This window comes from Macaca thibetana, chromosome 3 (assembly GCF_024542745.1).
Source record: "Macaca thibetana thibetana isolate TM-01 chromosome 3, ASM2454274v1, whole genome shotgun sequence".
Lineage (NCBI taxonomy): Eukaryota > Metazoa > Chordata > Mammalia > Primates > Cercopithecidae > Macaca > Macaca thibetana.
Window position 1 is genome coordinate 100,289,012 of NC_065580.1, and position 22,129 is coordinate 100,311,140.

General features: G+C 41.1%; 1 protein-coding gene across 4 annotated transcripts in view; it reads left to right on the forward strand.

Annotated features, from left to right (window-relative positions):
- The first annotated feature begins 506 nt into the window (after positions 1–506).
- Positions 507–22,129, forward strand: part of WIPF3 (WAS/WASL interacting protein family member 3) — a 107,040-nt gene continuing 85,417 nt past the window's right edge. The window contains exons 1-2 of one of the 4 annotated variants that reach the window (XM_050783236.1): positions 507–786; positions 5,528–5,620. The gene's annotated coding sequence lies outside the window, so the exon portion shown is untranslated. Of the gene's footprint in view, positions 787–1,020; positions 1,105–5,527; positions 5,621–5,861; positions 6,161–22,129 lie in introns of those variants that run through there. The other 3 variants (XM_050783235.1, XM_050783237.1, XM_050783238.1) reach the window with 3 other exon arrangements.

The following is a 22,129-nucleotide window of genomic DNA, read 5'->3' on the forward strand; positions in this document are numbered from 1 at the left end:
ACCTCCCCAAGCTACCCGGATAATTCTGGCATCACTCAGCTAATTCATACTCACTCTTCAGTTCTTGTAGTCGACGTCAGCTCCTCAAGAAGCCCTCCATGACCTACTCCCCACCCCAAGTCTGGATCAGGTGACCCCTCTGTGAGCCGGCTCAGGAGGCTTCTCACTGCCTCCTCTTAGTTGTGTTGTAATCGCCCATTGGTCGCTTTCTTTTCCTAGACTGTGAACTCCACGAGGGCAAGAGGTAATCTTGTTCTCTTGTCCCCATCGCTTATGACGCCGCCTGGAGCTTAGTAAGGGCTCAACATTTTGTAATAAATTCAAGGAGTGGCGTGTCCCCAGAGTAGCTGTGCTGGGCCGTGTGTCGCCCGCACAACAGCTCCTATCTGGGGAATTCCAGCCTTAGGCCTCAGTCTCTCCGCAGCTGAGACTTGGAACTCTGTACCCGGGAGGCGCGCCCGCCGACTTGGGACCCGCCTCCAGGGTCCCAGAGCGACCCCGCCCGCCCGGGCCGTGTCCCTACCGCGGGGCGGCGGCGGCTCCCAGGCAGGAGACTGCGAGCAGGTGGGGGCGGCGGCCCCGCCCCCGCGTCCCGGCAGCACCAGAGCTGGTGGCCGGGGAGCGAGCCGGGCGCACCGACCGCAGCACCCAGCGCAGCTCGGCCGTAGCGGCGCCGCTTGGAGCACGGGCGCTGCGGGACGGAGCCCGGAGCCAGAGGCGGCGGCGGCGGCGAAGACGTCTGCCGGAGCTCGAGTCCAGTCCAGCCCCCGGCTCCGCCACCTGCAGGTAGCGGCTCCCCGCGCGGGTGCGGGTCGGTGCCCGAGGGTGGAAGGAACGGGCAGTGTAGAGGCGGCCGCCCTGGTCGGTCCCAGAGCAGAGTGGCCCGGCCCGGGACAGAGATCCTGCGCGCGTGGGAGGGCCGGGGGACCCCCGCCGGGCTGCAGCCCCGGGCCCGGGAGGTCGTCGATGTACAGCGCGGCGCTCACGCCCCCCACCCGCACCCTGCCACGCCGCCCCAGCCAGGCTGGGCCGGAACGACACCGCGGGGTGGGGAGCGAGGTTACCGCGGGGTTGCTTGGTGACTTCTCCGGACTGGACTCTCCGGTGAGCAGCCCCTGGCACCGAGGCCGCCTCGGCCTGGTCCTTCGCGATGCTCTGTCTTCTCCGCTTCACCCCCAGAACAAAAGGCTGGGGTCTGGCTGGGGAGGGGGCTGTCGCGGGAAGGGTTGGGGCGGAGTAAAAGAGACCTAGGAAATTGCAGAGCGGGAGGTGGCTTGGAGGATACAGAAGGAGCCCCCTAGTGAGGAAGCCAACTCCAGAGATGTGAAGTGACTTGTCCAAGGTCACACAGCTCATGGGGACAGAGCGCAGGTCTCTGGACGCCCCTCCCAGTGCTCATCTCCAAGCCCCTGACTTGGGGTCAGTAGTCAGACTGTGCTCCAGCAATGTACATTTGGCCACAAATGGGTTTAGGGTCCTTTGGAGGATTGGGGGTGGGTAGGTAGGCGGCAGAGCCGATTTCCCCCAGTCCCTGACACGCACTCTCTGAAGGTGGCGGGCAGGGCGGGCACCCGGCCGCCCTGGACCTGGAGGAGCGCGGCCCGGGCCCCTTGGCCAGGCAGGCACCGGCTCTCAGGAACTGCGCCTTTGTAGGGTGGCGTGCCAGTCGCGTGGGTGTGCCCGTGGCGGGCGCCGGGGCGGCGTGGGGACCGTGCGTGCGGTCTAGAAAGAAGTTCTGCAGGGAAAGGCCAGGAGAGCGATTACAGGCGCGCTGGGACAGTCTGGCCAATCCCTGACACTCAGGGTACATTGTAACTGGCTGCACTGGGGAGGAAAGTTACTCTGTAGCAGGAAGTTAGGCTGTCTCTTCGCCTCTGCGCCTCGGGTCCTTGGCTGTAAATGAGGGCCTTGTTTGGCATGACCTGTGTGATTTAGAAGGTTTGTGCCCCTCCGCCTCCTCCTTTCCAGAATCTTTTGTCACTTTGGAGAGAGGACTGGGAGTGCATTTCTTGTGGCCAGCATTAATAGTTATCACTGGGACTCCTGCCTCCCTTTAATTTTTTTTTAACTTTATCATTACGGAAGAGGTCAGAGGAGAGGTTGTTTTTGGGCCTTGCAAGAAGATAAACTCCAGGTCAATACCTGGACAGGACATGAAGGAGGCTTCTGGGACGCTAGAAATGCTTCTCACCTTGACCTAAGGAGTGGTCACACAGGTGTACACATACAAAAATTACTGAAGTTATACCCTTGAGACTTGTGCACTTATGTAAATTCTACCTCAATGAAAAAGTAAATAAAAATGTGATGCTAAAGTCTACTCATTGTGGTAGCACACAGATTGCTGCAGTTTTTCAGCTAATGCATTTCAAAGATACATTTAAAAACCACAAAAACCAAATCAGAAAAGAAGTGGCGGGCAGGGGCAAAAGAAAGTTAAGAAGTAACTGGAAATGAAACATACACTGCAGATGCCTTTATGTGCATCACCTCCTGTGATTCACAGCAGTTCTTTAATAGAGATATTGTTATTGTGCCTTTTTTACAGATGAGAAAATAAAAGGTCACAGAGGTTAAATTACTTACTCAGGGTAAAAGCCTGGGCACACAGACTTCAAATTCTAGACAGGCAACCTTCAACAGGCAATTTGTGGCCACCTGAATCGGGGCAGAGCGGTCAGGGTGACAGACACTTGTAGGCTGGCTTCCTGCTATTGCCCCCTTTTTGTTCCTTTTAGGAGTCTCTGTTTTCATGTAATTGTGAGTGTGACATTGCGTCACAGATTGCAGTTAGCCGGCAGCAGAAGGAATGGAGGAAGCGTGTGTGTGTGTGTGTCTAAGAACATACAGTTATAAGAACAGGGCAAAACCAGCTGGTCTAGCCTGGCAACGTTCTTTTTAGGAGACTTATTGTTCAGAAACCATATAGTACAGGTTGCGAGTTTGCAGTCACTCCAACACATACACAAAGAATAAAGAATATAACACAGGAAAGATCTGAGAAAACAAAATGTGATTAACAGTAGAGGGAAACGGCCGGGCGCGGTGGCTCACGCCTGTAATCCCAGCACTTTGGGAGGCCGAGGCGGGCAGATCACAAGGTCAGGAGATCGAGACCACGGTGAAACCCCGTCTCTACTAAAAATACAAAAAATTAGCCGGGCGCGGTTGTGGGCGCCTGTAGTCCCAGCTACTCGGGAGGCTGAGGCAGGAGAATGGCGGGAACCCGGGAGGCGGAGCTTGCAGTGAGCCGAGATCGCGCCACTGCATTCCAGCCTGGGCGACAGAGCGAGACTCCGTCTCAAAAAAAAAAAAAAAAAAAAAAAAAAACAAAACAAAAAAAAAAAACAGTAGAGGGAAACATAGAATTTTCACCAGGGAGGCACAGTCAACTTTTTTACATTCTAGAATTTATAAATCTGTTTATTAATGTTGAAATTTTTTAAAAAAGAAACCTACACAAATAACTCAGCAAAAGGAAGGAAATGTGCTTTCTAGCAAATGTGTTATAAATATTTAATATATATGAACTTTGGTGCAGAAATATTTGAAACATTAGGGTACAGTAGCCTCAAATCTACGGAGAAATCCTGAGAATTTTGTCCTAATGTGTAGTCTTCTAGTGATTTTATATTTCTGCCTAATATTCAGAACTTAAAGAGGTAGAAACGTGTGTGTTTTACCACCAGTTGCAAGTTGCAGAGTTGAATGTTTGTTTTAGGAAGTTTTGGTGTAAAGAACGTGGGTTAAGGGGAGCAATTTAGAAATATCTCTGGGCAAGTCCCCTCAGCCCAGTGCCATCGAGCATGGTTCTGCATCACAAAGTTATCTTTAGGCAAGTTTGCCTTGTCACAGTGGTGCTTCTGCCATCTGCCTGCTGGAATATTTAGAAAAGAATCATAATGTTTGACTGACTTTGCCGACAGCATGACAAAACAAACTTCGAGGGGGAACTATTAAATATGAGTTAGGGTTGGTGAGAAAGTGATTAATTGCTTTTTATTTAGCCACTGTACAAAACCGAAGAGACATGCCTTTCCCCAGCCGATGCTGGGCAGGGGCATCACACATGTTTTCTCACTGGCTTCAGCCAGTAGTGCACTTGAAACTCCCCTTTTGCAATTCTAGCTGCGTCTTTCCTTAGACCTGTTCAAGAGGGAACCTGACCATTATGCAGCAGGGGAATTGTGTAGTGAACTGTGGTGTTCAAGTGCCAGGGAGATAAACTGAAGCAGAGTAAACGTGACAAAAATGCCCGGCGGGCATTATGTGGGCCAGGCACTGTGGAGGAAGATTTTCAAGTGCATCTTGAAGGAATGTTCATCCTCCGTGGGTGGTGTTTTCCAGCTAACACCGCATCTAGGATGGTGGCATCCAGGAGAGAGTGCCAGGCCTGCCCATGGACTGTGAGAGTCAGCTCTTGGTTAGCTAGGAGGAGGCAGTAGCCAGTCTCAGCGCGTGAGTTTCTGAGGACGTGCGTCTGTGTGAGTGCACGTGTATGTATGAGCAAGGTGCCCAGGTTGCCATCCACTGCTCTTTAAGAGCTAATGGCTAGCTAGCCCTGCCTGGGGCTAGGCTAAGAGCTTTATATGTAGGACATCACTACAACAGCCCTCTAGGGAGCTGATTCTTCATGCTTCTTTATGAAAGGGGAGACAGAGGCCGAAGGCTGACTTACTCTCAGAATGATCATGTCACACCCTGCTCTGGTCTTTTATCAGCCCACTCATAACCCTAAGGTGTCCCCAACCTACCTGACTCTCTCTTATTGCACCTGAGCTCCTGGAAGACAGGAACTGTGTTCATCTCCATTCCCAGCACAGCACCTGCCCCATGCCTGGCAAGTGATGGGTACTCCCTAAAGGTTGTTGGATGAATTAAAGGACTGTGTAAGTGGAGGAATGAGTAATTGTATGAGTGAGTGAATGAATGATTGAATATCTGGAAGTATGTTCCAAGATCAAAAGCCAGTTATTTGTTGTGTTTTATCTGTTGTTTTAACGTTCACTGTCTCATTCCCTTTTGTTAATATGGCTCATCAGGCATAACTGTATGAATGAGATTTACAATAGGTGTCTCCTTTAGGGCTCAGCCTATAAAATAAGAAAGCCTCTGCTTCTTTAAGAAATTATTTATTCTTTTGTATAACTTACGTAAGTCAGAATCCCTAGACTATTCTGTATGAATCTTACATGCATCATTTATTTGCTGTATGATCTTAGACAAGTTACTTAACCTCTCCGTGGTTTGGTTTTCTCATCTACAAAATGAGGACAATAATAGTATTTATCTCATGTTTAAGGCTAATAAGATAGATTTATTCCATTTTTTTGTTTTGTTTTGTTTTGTTTGTTTTTGACAGAGTCTTTCTCTGTTGCCCAAGCTGGAGTGCAGTGGTTTGATCAAAGCTCACTACTGCCTCCAACTCCTAGGCTCAAGTGATCCTCCCACCTCAGACTCCTGAGGAATTGGAACTACAGGCACATGCCACTATGCCTGACTAATTTTTTTTTATTATTTTTTGTAGAGACAGGATCTCACTATACTGCCCAGGCTGGTCTCAAACTCCTTGATTTAAGCAGTCCTCCCTCCTCAGCCTCCCAAAGTGCTAGGATTACAGGTATGATCTGCCTTGCCCAGCCGTAAGATAGATTTGGTACTTAGGACAGTTCCTCATTCATAGCAATGTTCAGTCAGTTAGCCATTATTATTTTTATTATGATGATGATCTGATGCTTTTAAAAATTGTTTGCCTTAAATGTTCCGTGTTCCATAAAGTGTTCAAGGAGTTTACAAAAATAGATAGTAAACAACATAAAATTAATAGATAATGAAACTGAGGGTTAGAAAGTGAGATAAAATCAGAGGTAATTTACAGAACCAGAATAGATCATAAGTTGTGGATAGTTTCCAGAAATGGGAGTAAAAGTTTGCCAGAGCTTCCCAGCAGCCAAAACAAAAAAGAAAACATAAATAGTTACCTGATCCACAGTGACCATGAGATAAAAACAGATCAGTTACACAGCTTTTCCTGGTCCTGAAACCTGGGATAACTTTCTCCTGGCAGGTCTTCAATGCACTCACTGTTGCCATAGAGACCTAAGTCTTCAACATCATCCCTGCCATAAAGACAATGGAAGTGTTGTGGTAGAAGGCAAAAGTAAGTGTTTCCTAGAACTTTATTGACTGCAGTTCCGGAGGCATAATCCCACACAGCTCAGTAAAAGCTCTTTGCAGGGCCAAAACACTGTGGTTCAGGGACATTCTGTATTCTTAGCTATGCTTACTGAGTGCCTGGAAGAGCCAGAGTCTTCCTTCCAAAGATTGTAATTCTTGTGAGAGTCAGGTAGTGAACAATCTCATCTTTAAGAACTTTGGCTCTGGCTGAAGTCATTTAAATGAGCCAGATCAGTTTACCTCATCCAGGAAAAGTCCAAAGGGTGTCATTGTGCACATGTACTCATTAACAGATGATTATGTATTCATGAATTTTCTTAATCCTGGCAGTCCATAATTTCTCTTTAGCTGCAAAATTTTATCACCTATTTGGAAAAAGAAAAATCCAGTGCTAGAAAGCATAAATATTTTATTTTTTAAACATTTTTTATTATTGAAATAATCGTGCTCATGTCTTTTTAGCTCCCCCACTCCCATATATATATCCAGATGTGAATTGTATCAGCTGCCAAAGTAAACAACGCCAAACCAGTGCACGCATCCGAATCTGGCTTAAACAGATTTGTTTATTTGTCTTGTGGAATTAGACTCCCAAGAAAGACAGTCTGGGGCCTGTGCAGGAGCTATCTGAGACCGGTGTCCATCCATCTTCCTGCTTCACCACACTTAGCCTATAGGACTTCATCCTAAATCTGGTTGCCTCATGATGATGATATGGCTGCGGTATCTCTAGGCTTCCATCTGCAGTCTAGGCAAGAAGACAAAGGAAGGTGCAAATAAATAAAAGAATTAACGTCCTTCTATTAGTGAGGTTATACCTTGTTATTCAGCAAGTGATGCACTCCCTAGGACTTCCACCTACATCTCATTGGCCAGAACAGTGTCACAGGGTTGTTCTAAATATATTAGAGTCTGAGAAATCAAATATTTTTAGCTGGGTAAATTGCAACTCCATCACTCAAACTAGGGATTCTGCTGTGAGGAAGAAGAGGGAATGGTTATTGAGTAGGCAGCTAGCAGTATCAGCCATCTGACTGACTTCCATTGTTAGCCATGTCTCTGATTTAATTAGAAATTACAGAAGGTGACTCAGTAATTTTAAATGTTGTACTTTTCTAGATCTTCATGGCATTAGTGTTAGAGAATGAAATGCACCCAACTGCCTGTGTAAAGATTCTTAAATCGCTATTGCCAGCCTTGCTTCTTTTCTCAATTTCAGATCTAAATTTCCATTTGCCAAAAGTACCTCAAACTCAAAATGTTTCGAATTAAAATCTATTATCTCTGCTCATTGATCACCACTTCCCACTCTCTCCTCCCTCTCCTTGTTTAACACTACATTGTCTTGACCACCAAGGAGCAAAAGGGTCACCCCAGGCTCTCTCTTGTTCCCCATCCCAGACATCCAATCTGATTTCCTCCTTGGCTTTATCCCATTGCCATTACTCTGATTTAAATAAATACCCATCCTTACTCATGTGGGTCCCCAAATTGATATACCTGTTTGCTCTTTCCTCTCCCTACAATTCAGTTTCCACATATAGCCCCACGGTGCTGTTTTTAGAACACAAATGTCTAACAACATCTTTCCTGTCTTTAAAAACCTACAAAATAAGGTCCAAAAGCCCAGCTCTTGACAGCCTGGCCTTGTGAGCTTCCTGCCACAACTCCCAAGCCACAGCGCCCATGCACTCACACAGGGCAGGACTCTGCTCATACCCTCCTCTGCTTCAGTCATGGAAGGCCTGGCTCAGACTTTCTGACACTTTTTACTTATCCATAACTTATGGCACAATTAAGTCAATTTTCATGTATGCTTCCAAACTATTTTGTATTTCTATTCATATTTTTTGCCCTGGATTCTTTTGTCCTGATATTAATAATGCTACAACAGTTTTTTTTCTTAAAAATCAGTTTTATTGAGCTATAATTCACATACCATAAGATTCAGCGTTTTAAAATACACAATTTCAGTGGCTTTTAGAATTTCCACAGTTGTGCAACCATCGCCATTATTTAATTCCAGACATTTTCATCACCCCAAGAAGAAACCTGTTAACAGTAGCTTCTCATCTCCCTGCCCTCAATCCTTGATAACCACTAATCTATTTTTTATTTCTATAGACATTTCCTATAAATGGAATCTTATAATATGTGGACTTTTTGGTAAGAGAATTTTTTTTTTTTTTTTTTTTGAGAGACGGGGTTTCGCTCTGTCACCCGGGCTGGAGTCCAATGGTACTATCCCAGCTCACTGCAGCCTCGACCACGCAGGCACAGGTGATCCTCCTGCCTTAGCCTCCCAGGTACCTGGGACTATGGGCACGTGCCATCACACCCAGCTAATTTTTGTATTTTTAGTAGAGATGGGGTTTTGCCATGTTTGCCAGGCTGGTTTCGAACTCCTAGGCAAGCGATCCGTCCACCTCCACCTCCCAAAATGAATTTAATGATCTGTTTACAGTTATTATGATTACTCATATACTGGAACTTATTTTGTGTTTTCTTGTATACCCTGTGCTTTATTATTCTTTTTTTCTCCCCCCTTCCTTTTCTGCCTTCTCCTACAAAAGTGCCTGGCACATAGTAACCCTCAGTAAGTGTTACAAGCTATCATTTGTGGGCAGGAACCATGTAGCTATGGATTTATTTATTCATCAAACATTTATTGATTACCTGCTACTCGTGTTTATAGTTTCGCTGCATGGCTAGCTTAGTGCCTAACAGGTAGAAGAAGCTCAGTACGGTATTTGCTGCATTGCATGGACTGTGCAGAGACTGATGTGCTTGTTGAGGGCTGGAGAGTCAGGGAAAACACACAGGCTTGGGACCAAATTCACTTGGGTTTGTTCTGATTTTGTCACATTGTAGCTATTTGATCTTGGGTGATTACGTTATGTCTTTGAGTCTTCATTTCCTCACCTGTGAAATGGGGATGATAACATCTGTTGTGAAGAGTTGTTTTAGGGGATGAGAGATAGTTGTGTAAGTGACAATCAGAATTGCTAGTGTAGGGAATATGCTCAGTACATGTGAACTATTGTTTTTCTTAGTGAACTGTTTAACAGAGCACCCTCCCAACCATGTACATCAGTATTGAAGCACCAACCATGACTGCCCAGGGAATTAAGTGGTAGTCAAAAATGAAACTGGCCCCTTTCCTATGTGGCTGATGTAAGTTATTACCACCCTATTAGAAGAAGGGACATTTTCCCCTCACATGGTAGAACCAAGGAAAAGAATCAGAAGGGTACTTTCTTCTTCCTTTTAACAACAGGAGTCAATTTTAAGTCTCTGGTGTCCCTTAAAGCTTCCGTTTATTCTAACACTCGTTTAAACGTTTCAATGAAACATTTTTGTTTCAGTCATGCTTCTCTCCAGTGTTTCAGAGAAAAAATAAAGTAGCTTCAGAAATAGGTAAGACAACTACCTAGAAAAAGAGAAGCTTAGTGAGCTTGAAGACAGGCTATTTGGAAATACACAGTCAGAGGAGACAAAAAAAACAAAACAAAAACAAAACAAAACAAAACAAAAACAGTAAGACAAGACAAGTGAGCAACCATTTTTTCCTGAGTTTCAAATTCACTTTTCCCACATTTTAAAAGCTTTTGCTTCACTCTTTGTTGCTGTTGTCCTGGTTTTCACCCAAATGTGTATGTCTTGAGGTTAGAAATTTGACTGCAGATATAGAAGGAAGGCTAGAGTGGCCTGGGTTTATGCCTCTTGTCCTTCCTGGCATGCATGCATGCTCAATGAGTTTTAAGGGATGGTGTTTGATCTGCAATTATTTTGACAGTATCTGTATGAACTACATATGTCTAAAAAAGACGGGCCAAGATACCTGTCCATAGGATCTATGGGTGCAGTATTTTGTGGCTGGGGGACTAGAGTCCCCACATGTTATTTCAGACATGTGCACCTTCTCACCAGCATGCTTGTGTTCTCACAGGTAATGGATGACAAGGGTCAGTTACAGCTGGAACCAACTTACAAATGATCCATGCCTAATAGAGCATCATGTCTTAAAACCATTCCTTGTTGTGCATTAACCATGTGATAACAGAAGAATTAAACCGTAGGGGTTATGGCTGGTTTGGGGGGAATTATTTTATTCTGCTCTTGCCTATTTTCCTAGTGCACCTGGTCAGTCGCCTCTAACTTGTGGATGGCTGTAGTGGTGATTTCAGCTGTCCCAGGAAGTCTGTGTGCAAGGCCAGCACAGCAAATCCCACCCTCAGTGCTGAGTCCTACTCTCGATGCCTCCAGCAGCTGCTCATTTGGACCAAATCGTCAAGATCATTTTAATCTTCTTCTTTCTTTCTTTATATTTGCCTTTTAGGTGTAAAGAGATCTCCTAATTCAGATAGTTCAAAATACTTTTAAAAATACTTCTTCACAGTTGTCCCAAATAAAATGTTTCTCTGAGGTGGTAATCCTAAACTTTTGCTTATTAATTTTTTGAATAAGTAATAATGCACATGATACTTCAACAAGGGTAGAAAGGATATTCACTGTAAAATATTTCCTATACTCTATCCTCAGACCACCTAGTTATGCATTCTTCCAGAGAAAAGGCATACTCATTCTTTTATCATCATCATCATCATCATCATCATCATCATTTTTTTAGAGACAGAGTTTCTCTCTGTTGCCCAGCTGGAGTGCAGTGGCCTGCCTGATCATGGCTCACTGCAGCCTCCAACTCCTGAACTCAAGCCTCAGCCTCCTGAGTAGCTGAGACTACAGGTACACCAGCTAATTTTGTTTTTTTTTTTTCTTTTTAGTAGAGATAGGGACCTGCTTTGTTGCCCAGGCTGGTCTTGAATGTTAGGCCTCAAGTAATCCTCCTGCCCCTGCTTTCCAAAGTGCTGAGATTACAGGCATGAGCTACCATGCCCAGCTGCAAACTCATTCTATATACATTTTCTGCTGCCTGCTTTTTTTCACGTAACACAACCTGGAGATCATTCCAGGTTCATACATATAGGGCTGCCATATTCTTTGTGACAGCTACCTAGTATGTCAGTATAATGTATGAACCATAATTTAATAATTAGTTCTCAGTTGACAGGTATATACACTATTTCCAGCCTTTTCCTATTAAAACAAATGCTGCAATTTTTGTCACTGTACAAATTATTTCTCACACGTGAGAAAGATCAGTAAGATAAATTCCTAGAATTGAAATGTGAATCTTTAAATGTTGCTACATTTGCCCATTACCCTTCACAGAAGTTGTACGAATTTATATTCCTACCAATAATTGTCGGATTCCCTGCACTCTCTCCAACAGATACGTATCAAACTTTTGATCTTTGCCAGTTTGACAGGTGAAAATGGTATCTGATTGTGGTTTTGACTTGCGTTTTCTCATGAGGAATAAGGTTGAGGGTCTTTGAATGTGTTTAATTGCCATTTATGTTTCCTTATCTGTGAACTGTTTAGGCCCATTTGTGTATTTTCTATTAGGTTATTGATTTTTATTGTAGGAACACCTTATACAGAAGATAAAACAGCCATTTTACTGTAATTTTTATTTTACTGTAATTTCCCCCAGTTTATAATATGACTTATTTTAATATAATTTCCCTCCAATTTGTAGTATGACTTTGGGCTTTATTTAATGTGGTTTTATGTATATAGATATGCATTTATTGCTTTGCAGAAACCTTTTCTTTTATACCTTTTAGAAAGGTCTTTCTGACCTGTCGATTTTAAAAATTCTGTCATATGTTTAGTATGATTATAATTTCCTTTTTTAGAAGTTAAAAATTTGATTCCTTGGAATTTAATATGAGGCATGAGATCCTTACATTGTTACCTAACTTTATTTTTTTCCTGATTACTACCCAATTTACTCAATACTTTTTGTTGAATAACTCATCTTTTCCCCACTGATATCCAATGGGTTTTTTTTTTTAATAATAACCAAAATTTCCAAAAATACCTAGGTCAATTTCCAGGCTCTCAGGTCTATTACCATTACTGATTCTCCATATAGCAATACCAAATGGTTTTAATGAATGTGGCTTCATCATTTGTTTATTATCCAATGATTTTATTTTTCCATGTAAACTTTGAAGTCACCTTGAGTACTTATAAAAAGGAAACAAGTTAGTATTTTCATTATGATCACCCTACATTTATATATTGATATAGAGAAAATCAACTTTTGTATGATATTTAGTCTTCCTACCCAAGACTAAAATGTGTTTTTCCACGTCTTCACTGTTTCTCAGTAATGTTTTGAAGTTTTATTTCATGTCTGTGCATATTTTGTTAAGTTTACACTTAGGTATACTTTTTTAAAGTTGCTATTGTGAACACAATTATTTCCTCACAATATTTTCTGGCAGTTATTGTTTAAATACAGGGATACTTTTTGGAGTGTATTGGTTTTGAAGAGCTACCTTTTTAAATTATCTTATTAATAAAAATAATTTTCCAGTCAGGCACAGTGGCTCAAGCCTGTAATCCCAACACTTTGGGAGGCCGAGGTGGGTGGATCACCTGAGGTCAGGAGTTCAAGACTGGTCAACATGGCGAAACCCCATCTCTAGTAAAAATACAAAATTTAGCTGGGTGTGGTGGTGCGTGCCTATAGTCCCAGTTACTTGGGAGCCTGAAGTAGGAGAATCGCTTGAACCTGGGAGGTGGAGTTTGCAGTGAGCTGAGATCACACCACTGCACTCCAACCTGGGAGACAGAGCAAGACTCTGTCTCAAAAAATTAAAAAATAATTAAAATAATTTTTCTACAGAGTCTCTTAGGTTTTCCATGTATATTCCCATATTACTTGGGGGGAAACATGATAATTGAGCCTCCTTCTTTTCAACTATTATACAATTTAGTTCTTTCTTTTATCTAATTGAATTGACTACTAGCTCTAGGATAATGATAACTAGTAGTGACAATAGTGGACATTCTTGTCTTGTTCCTGACTTTAATTGGAATTTGTTTAGTCTTTCTCCATTTGCCATAATGTTTTAAGTTATGTTATAGCTATTTGGAGGCAGCTATGGAGATGATTGTACGATTTTCTTGTTTCATGCCCCTAGTATAGTGAGTCATATCAATAGATTTTCTAGCATTAAAACATCTTTGCATTTAAACCCTACTTGGTTGGCATGTGTTATTTTTAGTGTGTTGCCGAATTCTGTTTATTTATGCTTATTATTTTGTTCCTCCATATTCATAAATGAGATTGATCAGTAGTTTTCTTTTTTATTTGTTCTATTCTTTCTCAGGTTTGGATCTGACTGCTACGTGGTAATTAACTGCTTCTTAGAGATTGGGCAGAATTCAGTCATCTATCTTTCACACTTCTTTGTGGTGGATCTTTGACAACTTTCACTATTTCTTCTGTTTAGATGTTCTCTCTTGTCTTGGTCACTTGATTAACTCGTATTTTCATATTCAGCTCTTCATAATAGTTGTCTATTTCAATCCAAGCTTTCAGATTTCTTTACCTAGATTTCAGCAAAATCTTTTAGCGTCTTCTCTATCATTATTTTCCCTGTCTCTTGTTTTATTTTGTGTATCTGTGCTTTCTCTTTCTCCCTCCCCTCATTTAGTTAAGGTAAGATGATTACTTATTTTATTGTTTTTTGTTTTTCGGAGACTAAGCTTTTAGATATATTCATTTAAAAATTTATCTCTTTTTCTAATTCCTAAATATCTGGTTTTAAAAATTCACAAATAAATGTGAATTCCTTCCCTTCTGCTTCCTTTAGATTTATATTATTGTTATTCATGCTTCTCGAGAGTTTTTATTCTTTGTTTTATAAATATAGTTACTTACAGCTATGACTTTTGCTCTGAATTTTTCGTTAGCTGCATTCCATAGGTTCTGATATGCAATGTTTTCATTATCCTTATTTTCTCAGTACACATTAAGTTTGGTTTTCATATCTTTTTGTTCCAAGAGCTGTTAAATAAAGTTTAAAAGTTTCTAGTTAATAGAGTTTTAAAGTTTTCTTTGTATTTTTGTCATTTGATAGGATTGTGAACAGAAAATATTGTCTGTTCTGTTTCTATGTTTTAGAATTTTTGAGATTTTCTTTGCACTATTTACAGCTAATATATAGTCCCTTCCATGGCTAGTTTAGGGACACTTTAATGTGTGTCTTCTGTATTTAGAATGTATAGTCACCTATGAGTGAGAACATGCGGTGTTTGGTTTTCTGTTCTTGTGGAACTGAGCAATGAGATCACTTGGACTCGGGAAGGGGAACATCACACACCAAGGCCTATCATGAGGAGGGGGGAGGGGGGAGGGATTGCATTGGGAGTTATACCTGATGTAAATGATGAGTTGATGGGTGCTGATGAGTTGATGGCTGCAGCACACCAACGTGGCACAAGTATACATATGTAACAAACCTGCACATTATGCACATGTACCCTAGAACTCAAAGTATAATAAAAAAAAAAAGAATGTATAGTCACATATTTCCCCCTACCTTGCAATTATTTTATTTATATATTTTAAAACCTTACTTTTTTGTAAATGTGATATGGACAGAGAGATATGTCCACTAAGTATGATATGGACAGAGAGATAGCCCATGAAAGTCTTGATCCAAATATAGTTTTGCCTGCTTTTCCTTGAATAATATCCTGTAGCTTTGCTTTATTAATTTTGTTACTGCTATTTGGAACATAGATATTCATGGCTGCTAACTCGAACTTTGTATATTATTCCCATTGCCATTATAAAGAATCTTTCTTTGCCTTGTTTAATGGTTTTTATGCTGATTTTAATTTTCTGTGTTTGAAATTAAGTGTGTATGTTTTATACAGTATATAGTTGAATTTGGTCCAGTTTGAGGGCTTTTTCTTTTAATATGTGAGCTCTACCTATTTATGTGTATTGATATGACAGATATGTTTATCATTTTTGTTATGTATTCTGTTTTCTATTTTTTATTGCTTAATTTGCTTTTTTACATGTCACTTAATGATCTATTTTTTTCCTTACTTTGTGCCCATGTAATTCATTTGGGAGATGTGTCCTATCTTTAGTTCTTCTAGCAGTTCCCTTTATAATGATAATAATTCTCTGTTGTTGTTTCTTTTAATTTAGAGAGTACCCAGTGGTTCCCCAACAGAAGTCATACTGAATATCCACTTCTTCCCACCTCTCCTCTATCCCTTTCCAAACCTCCTTTTTAACATTCAATTCTAGTTGATATAATCACTTTTTTTTTAGTTTTTCCAAAACTAAACCTTTTAATATACTTGACTTATACTCCTGTGAGAAATATACACAATTTATTCTCTTTAAAGATATTTTGATTTATTAACTTTAAAGGTATTATGCTTCAGTATAATAGCTAAGTAATCAGCATGCATATATCTCCACTTTGTCTTCCTTTTTACCTGATAACTTTTGCAAGTTACATTTTTCCATTTTTCCTTGATTAATAGTAGTTCCCTTCCTTTCCGATAGCATATTTCCATAGCTGTTTCAGTCTTGATTCAGCCGTTAATTCAATACTCACTGCCATTTCTTTGTCCCACTTTCTCTCCTCAGCTCTTGATTGGCTGACATTTTTCCTGTAGTGGTAACTTCAATACAAATTCAAGAAACACACATTTTGCGTGTTTAAAAACATTTGCCACTTGCCTTCTTACTACAATGACAGTTTGGCTGGATATAAACTTTTACATCACACATTGTTACTCTGGGATATGATGGCATGGCTAATATGTCTCCAAAACTATATGATTTTCCTTTGGATATCATAGACCCTTTGTTTTATTTATTAATAAATTGATTTATTTGCTTTTGAGACAGGATCTCGCTCTGTCACCTAGGCTGGAGTGCTATGGTTTGATCACAGCTCACTGCAGCTTTCACCTTCTGGCCTCAAGCAATCTTCCCATCTCAGCCTCCCAAGTATCTGGGACAAGACACATGCCACCATGCCCGCTAATTTTTTAATTTTTCTGTAGAGACAGGGTCTCCCTGTGTTTCCCAGGCTCATGAACTCCTGGTGCAAGTGATTCTCTCACCTTGGCCTCCCAAAGTGTGGTGATTACAGGCATGAGCCACTGTGCCTTGCCTTGTACCTTTAAATGTATAGAATTAAATCTTCGTTTTGAAAAGCTTTCTTAAATTATATGCTTGGTATTATGTGTTCGAATATTTATTCTCTTCCATTTGTTTATGTCTTTTACTCAGGAAAACCAGTTATCTTTTTCATTTGTCTTCCATATCTAGCAATTTCTCTCTAATCCTTTTAAATTCTTTGTCAATTTACATTTCATTCTGCTCATTTTTCTCAATCCTCCATGGTACTCAGTGTGTTTTCAACAATACCTGTTTTCTTTGGGCTTCTTCTAGTGTGTTCTTCATTTTTCTCTTTTACTTCTGCCATGATATTTTTCGTCCTCTATTATTTTGCTAGATATTCTCAGAGTCCTTATCTCTTTTCTTTGAGTCCTTGTTTCAAAGGGTTAATTATTTCATTCAATTCTTTGAGTTAATAATTGTATTCCCTGTCACAGCATTCATCTGCTTTACAGCAGTATTTTTTCTAGTAAATGTTCTTCACTTATCATCATTCTTTTCCTATTCCTTTCCCTACTTTTTTCTTAGTTTCTTTTTTTTTGTGTAGATCTTATATTGATTCTCTTTTTCATTATTCATCTTGAAATGAGATGAACTCTTCTTGGACCAACTATTTTCCGATTTACTTGAGGAAATGACCATGGCAAGTTCCAGACCAGCAAGAATTCTTTTTGGCTTAGGGAGGAACTCCTTATGACAGAGAGAGAGCGAAGTATGTGTGTTCTAAGACTCACTGAAATGCACATTTGTATCTGTGCCTGCAAATAATTTTGGACCCTCCATTCCCCAGTCAATAGAGGTGGGTAGCTTTAAGGTTGCCCAAGACTCACTGTCTTCTTGGCCTACCTCATTCCTAGAATGCTCCTATAGAAATGCCTTGCCTTTGCCATCTTCCCTGCTCCCTGGTGGGTCTAGGGTCTAAGATCAGTCCTGCTGCCATCCTACACACCCTTTTCTGTTATTCTAAACAAGAGTTGATGGTTTTTCTTCTCCAAGGAGCTAATGCTTCCCACTTTGGAGAGCAGTGCTCTGCAGGCTTTGTCTGAGGCTTACAGCCACAAATGTATCCTCTACAGCATATCCACACCCTGTATTAGACCATCCTGGGCAATGAACCATCCTGTCTCATTCATTAAAGTGCAGAGTTATGGAGATACAGTTTTATCAAAGAAAATTTTCTTTTTCTTTATTATCTTGAGATGATTTCCAAGAAAGGGAAGAAACAGATATTTTTACCATCTTAAAACTGGAAGACCTTCTTGAACTTTATTTTGAAAAGTGGGTTTTTAAATCTAGAAATCTAAAAGCAAGCTGCCTCCTCTCTGCTGCCCTTTAGTAAGACCACTTCCATTTCCAAGAAGCCACCATATCCTTACTTAAAAAAATTACATTTGGAAGAACTTTGTTTTTTGGAGAAGATCATATGCAATTTTTAATTTCTTTAATATTTGTCTTAAAGCAGTACTCCTTTGCTCCTCATATTTATACAACTTAGGAAAGAATAAACACTCTACCTTTTTCTTGATGAAGAAATAGATGGGAATTAAAGCCAGAACTAGAGACCAGTTTTCCAACTATCAAATGATTTCTCTTTGATTGCCTTGCTTTCCATCATGCCAGCAAAGGCTTTTCTAGTGAGCACTTTAAGCTTTGAGAACCAAAGATTCCTTTTTTTTTTTTTAGATTGAGTCTTACTCTGTCACCCAGGCTGGAGTGTGGTGGCATGATTTTGGCTCACTGCAACCTCCATCTCCTGGGAGAACCCAACATTCAGAATATATTTTATTCCCACGCCGATATTGAGGTCTGCCATTGGACAGAAACTTTGACACTTCTCTTCCCTCTTTTAGTTTGTAAAATTTTTCTTTAATAATCATTAGGATGATATCTCATTTCTAGATTCACATAGAACTTTCTTAATGTTCTGCTAACAAGGTTTGTCTCCATCTTTTGCGGGAGCCTGATTCCTGCCAATTATATGCCATTGCCTTGATAAAAAAAATCTCAGTACCAACTGATATGGTTTGGATTTTTGTATCCCTGTCCAAATCTCCTGTTGAATTGTAATCCCCAGTGTTGGAGGTGGGGCCTGGTGAGAGGTAATTGGATCGTGGGCGGTTTCTCATGAATGGTTTAGCGCCATCCCCTCATCATTGCTCTCATGATGGTGAGTTCTCACGAGATCTGGTTGTTTAAAAGTGTGTGGCACCACCACCACAGTCCTGCTTCTGCCATGTAGACACTGCTCCCACTTTGCCTTCTGCCATGAGTAAATGTTCCCTGAGGCCTCCCCAGGAGCAGATGCCTTTTTGCTTCCTGTATAGCCTGCGGAACTGTGAGCCAGTTAAACCTCTTTTCTTTATAAATTCCTCAGTTTCAGGCATTTCTTTATAGCAACGCGAGAACAGACTAATACACCAAGGCAATGGTATTTGGCATTCAGGATTACTTTTGGCCTTGGCAATACCAATATCCCAAAGACATAGTCCCTATCTTTGAACCTTTGAGGAGCCCATGGTCCAGTGAAGGGGGACACAGAGACATATAAAAGGAAAATAGGGCCGGGCATGGTGGCCCATGCCTGTGATCCCAGCTATTCTGGAGGCTGAGGCATGAGAATTGCTTGGCCCTGGTGGGGCAGAGCTTGCAGTGTGCCGAGATCATGCCACTGCACTCCAGCTTGGGTGACAGAGCGAAACTCCGTCTCAAACAAAGCAAAACAAAAATGAAAAAGCAGAAGAAAATTGCCAGAGTGCCTAGTACCATAATAGAAGTATGACCAAAGTACAAAGTGCTATAGGGGCAGTTAGCCCTCCCAAAGGGAGGAGAAAGTCAGTGCAGAGAAGCTGGCACCTGAACACTGTTTTGCAGGTTAGTAGGTATTTTCCAGATGGTGAAGGCCCTGACCTGCAGCCTGAATACCATGGGCAAAGACTTAGAGATGTATTTTTCTTAAAAAAAAAAAAAGGACATAAGAAAATGTCAACAGTGTGATGTGGGTAAAATGGAGAAGGCCCAGAACGCAGTGGAGGATGAGATGTGGAGTTTGACTTCATCGTAAGTAGTCTAGAGAGGAGTACGTGTTAAACCTGGGAGTGATGTCATGGACACTGAGAGGTGACACCTGCCAGTCGATTTGTGAGACTTGGCTGTCAGTGATGTACTGGCTGTCAGTGATGTACAGGAAGGAATCTGCCTGGTAGGTGAGGTGAGGGAGGCTCCTTGCTGCAGGCTGTTTGAGTTTTTAGCCTAACTTCAAACTGGACGAGGGAGCCAGGGCATCAGAATCTGCTTGTCCTGGAGCAGTAGGAATAAGGTTAAAGTACTTAAACTAATCTAAAGTCACACCCAAAACTTGGAAAGAAAGGATTTGTTTCTTCTTGTACGCCATACCACCTCCCATCTGCACATTATTTCCTCAATGATTTTTGGAATAATAGCATTTTTGGAGTACGTACAACGTGAAAAGTTACCACCTTAGCCTTAAGAAAGTAAAAAAACACCATTAGTATAAAATCTAGCATCATAACATAAAGAGGTGCTCATTCATTTTGTAAGATGGCTCATTATTTTATGATACTAATTGTAAGTTTCTGTTGAACAATAAACTCCCTTTAGCTAATGCATACTGGGCTTAATACCTAGATGATGGATTGATCAGTGCAGCAAACCACTATGGCATGTGTTTTCCTGTGTAACCTGCACACCGTGCACATGTACCCCAGAACTTAAAAGCTGAAGGAAAAAATATTAAGCTCCTTATTTATGCTTAAGGCTTACCTTGATTTTCCAAAACTTAGAGATACCCTATTTTAGAAGCATAACTGTTATATAAAATGAAGCTTACTCGTGAATGTGTGACTAATATTATGTATTTTTAATAAGCCCAGTTCTTATCTTAATTAATTCAAGGATGAAAGAAAAGAAAGACAGGAAATCAATATTTTCTCCTTTCACCCTTGGAAGCCACACTTATAACAATTTTTATGGAACTCAGCCCTAATTTAAATGCCTGAGTCAGTGATAAATATCATTAATATCTTCATTTTTCCTTTCACCAAATACTGTTCAAAAATTAGAATGAATTCAATGAATGATCTGGGAACAAATCTGCATTTCAATAAGAGTCCTATAAAAGAAAACCAATTTATGAGCTCTTCTTAGAATGTGCGACATACTAGGTTTCATATTAGATGTGGTTAAAGTATGTTTCCATTTTAGAATTCACATACACAAACCCACATTAATCTTTTCAACACTTCAGCAGATAATTAACTATAATACCCAGTTAGGGCTGAGCCAATTCAGATTCTGGAGCCAATGTCTGGGCTGGTGTTTCTCAGGTGTCAGAAGTCCTTCATATCTCCTGTGTGAGAGCGATGGTTTCCCTTTCACTTTGTATGTCATAATCAATTCCAAGTACAGTAGCTATTTGCATGGACCCAGCCTGCTGAAATTAAATGAATCTACATGAAAATGAGCCTTTTCAGTAGAGGCCACAACTTCTGACTCAATGGGAGACAGAATGCTTTCATCATCCTTGATGTTCTAGAGCAGGGTTCTTTAAACTTTAGCGAGCATAAAACCCCCCTGTAGATAAGATGCTCCCAGAGATTCTGCTTCAGTAGGTCTGTGCGGAGATGGTGCCTTTCTTACAGCCTTCCACATTGGAGAGCTGTTCAGCGTGGCCCCAGATGCACAGTGTTGGCCTTACCCAGAAGCTTGTTAGAAATGCAGAATCCCAGGCCCCAACTCAGACCTACTGAATCAGCTGAACCAGAATCTGCATTTTAACAAGATCTCCGGTGACTCACCCTCGACTGGAGTTTGGTAAATACCACCTAGATCGCTGTTCCCCAAAGCCTGGTTTAGGTGTTGCTGGGGAAACTGGAGATGAGTTTAGAGAGTATATAAACATTTTTAAATAATGGCTGTGTTTATTCTTATTATTACTTTCTTTTTATTACCTTCCAAGTGTTTATTCTTCCTGAGATCCTGTATTTATTCTTATTATTACCTTCCATTTATTCTTATTATTACTTCCCATTATTACAAACCAAGTGGTATTGGTTTTCCATTTATGATAATAAAGTTTATTTTCCAAAATAAACTTATTTAACTGAAAGCATGACTTGATATATAGTAAATGTTGAATAAATATGAGTTTAGGTGGTATGCGGCTATTGCAAAAACCATGAAAGTCATTTGTATACAAGTGACCTTACTTAGTATGGTGCTTAAGAGCCTGGCCTCTGGAGCCTGACACTCTGGGTTTGAGTACCAACTCCTCCACTACTGAGACTGTGTGACCTTGGGCAAGTTCCTTGACCTCTCCTTCCTTCAATTGCCTCATCTGGAGAATGGAGATAATAATGGTATCTATTTCATTGGGGTGTCGTGGTGCCTAGAAAAGGGCTAATATATGAAATGCTCTAAGGACAGTGCCTGATACATAGTAAGGGCTGTGTCAGGACTAATTTGCTTCACTGTTATCTAGAGCACAAATACATGCTCAGTGATTTTTTTCATCAGATTTCCCCCAATCCTCTTCCTAGCTTCTCTGCTTACTCAGGCCAACCTGCCCCACCTTCCCACAAAAGCTAAATATTTACAGATTTTTTATATCATTGAGAAGAGTGAGAGCAGCAACTTCCATTTGGCCAAAAAGAGGACAGTCTTAACTGACAGAAGTGGTAGGTGGGGCATGAGATCTCATAGGTTGGAAGTCCAAGGAGAGAGGTGTGGCCAGAGAATTTGCTCATTAAGTGACAAGAAAGTGACAACAGAAAGTGACCATCATAAATCGTTCTCATCATCACCTGGAGAGAAGTTTAAAAAATAAAATTATTTTATTATTTTACTTACAGCTTTAGAAAC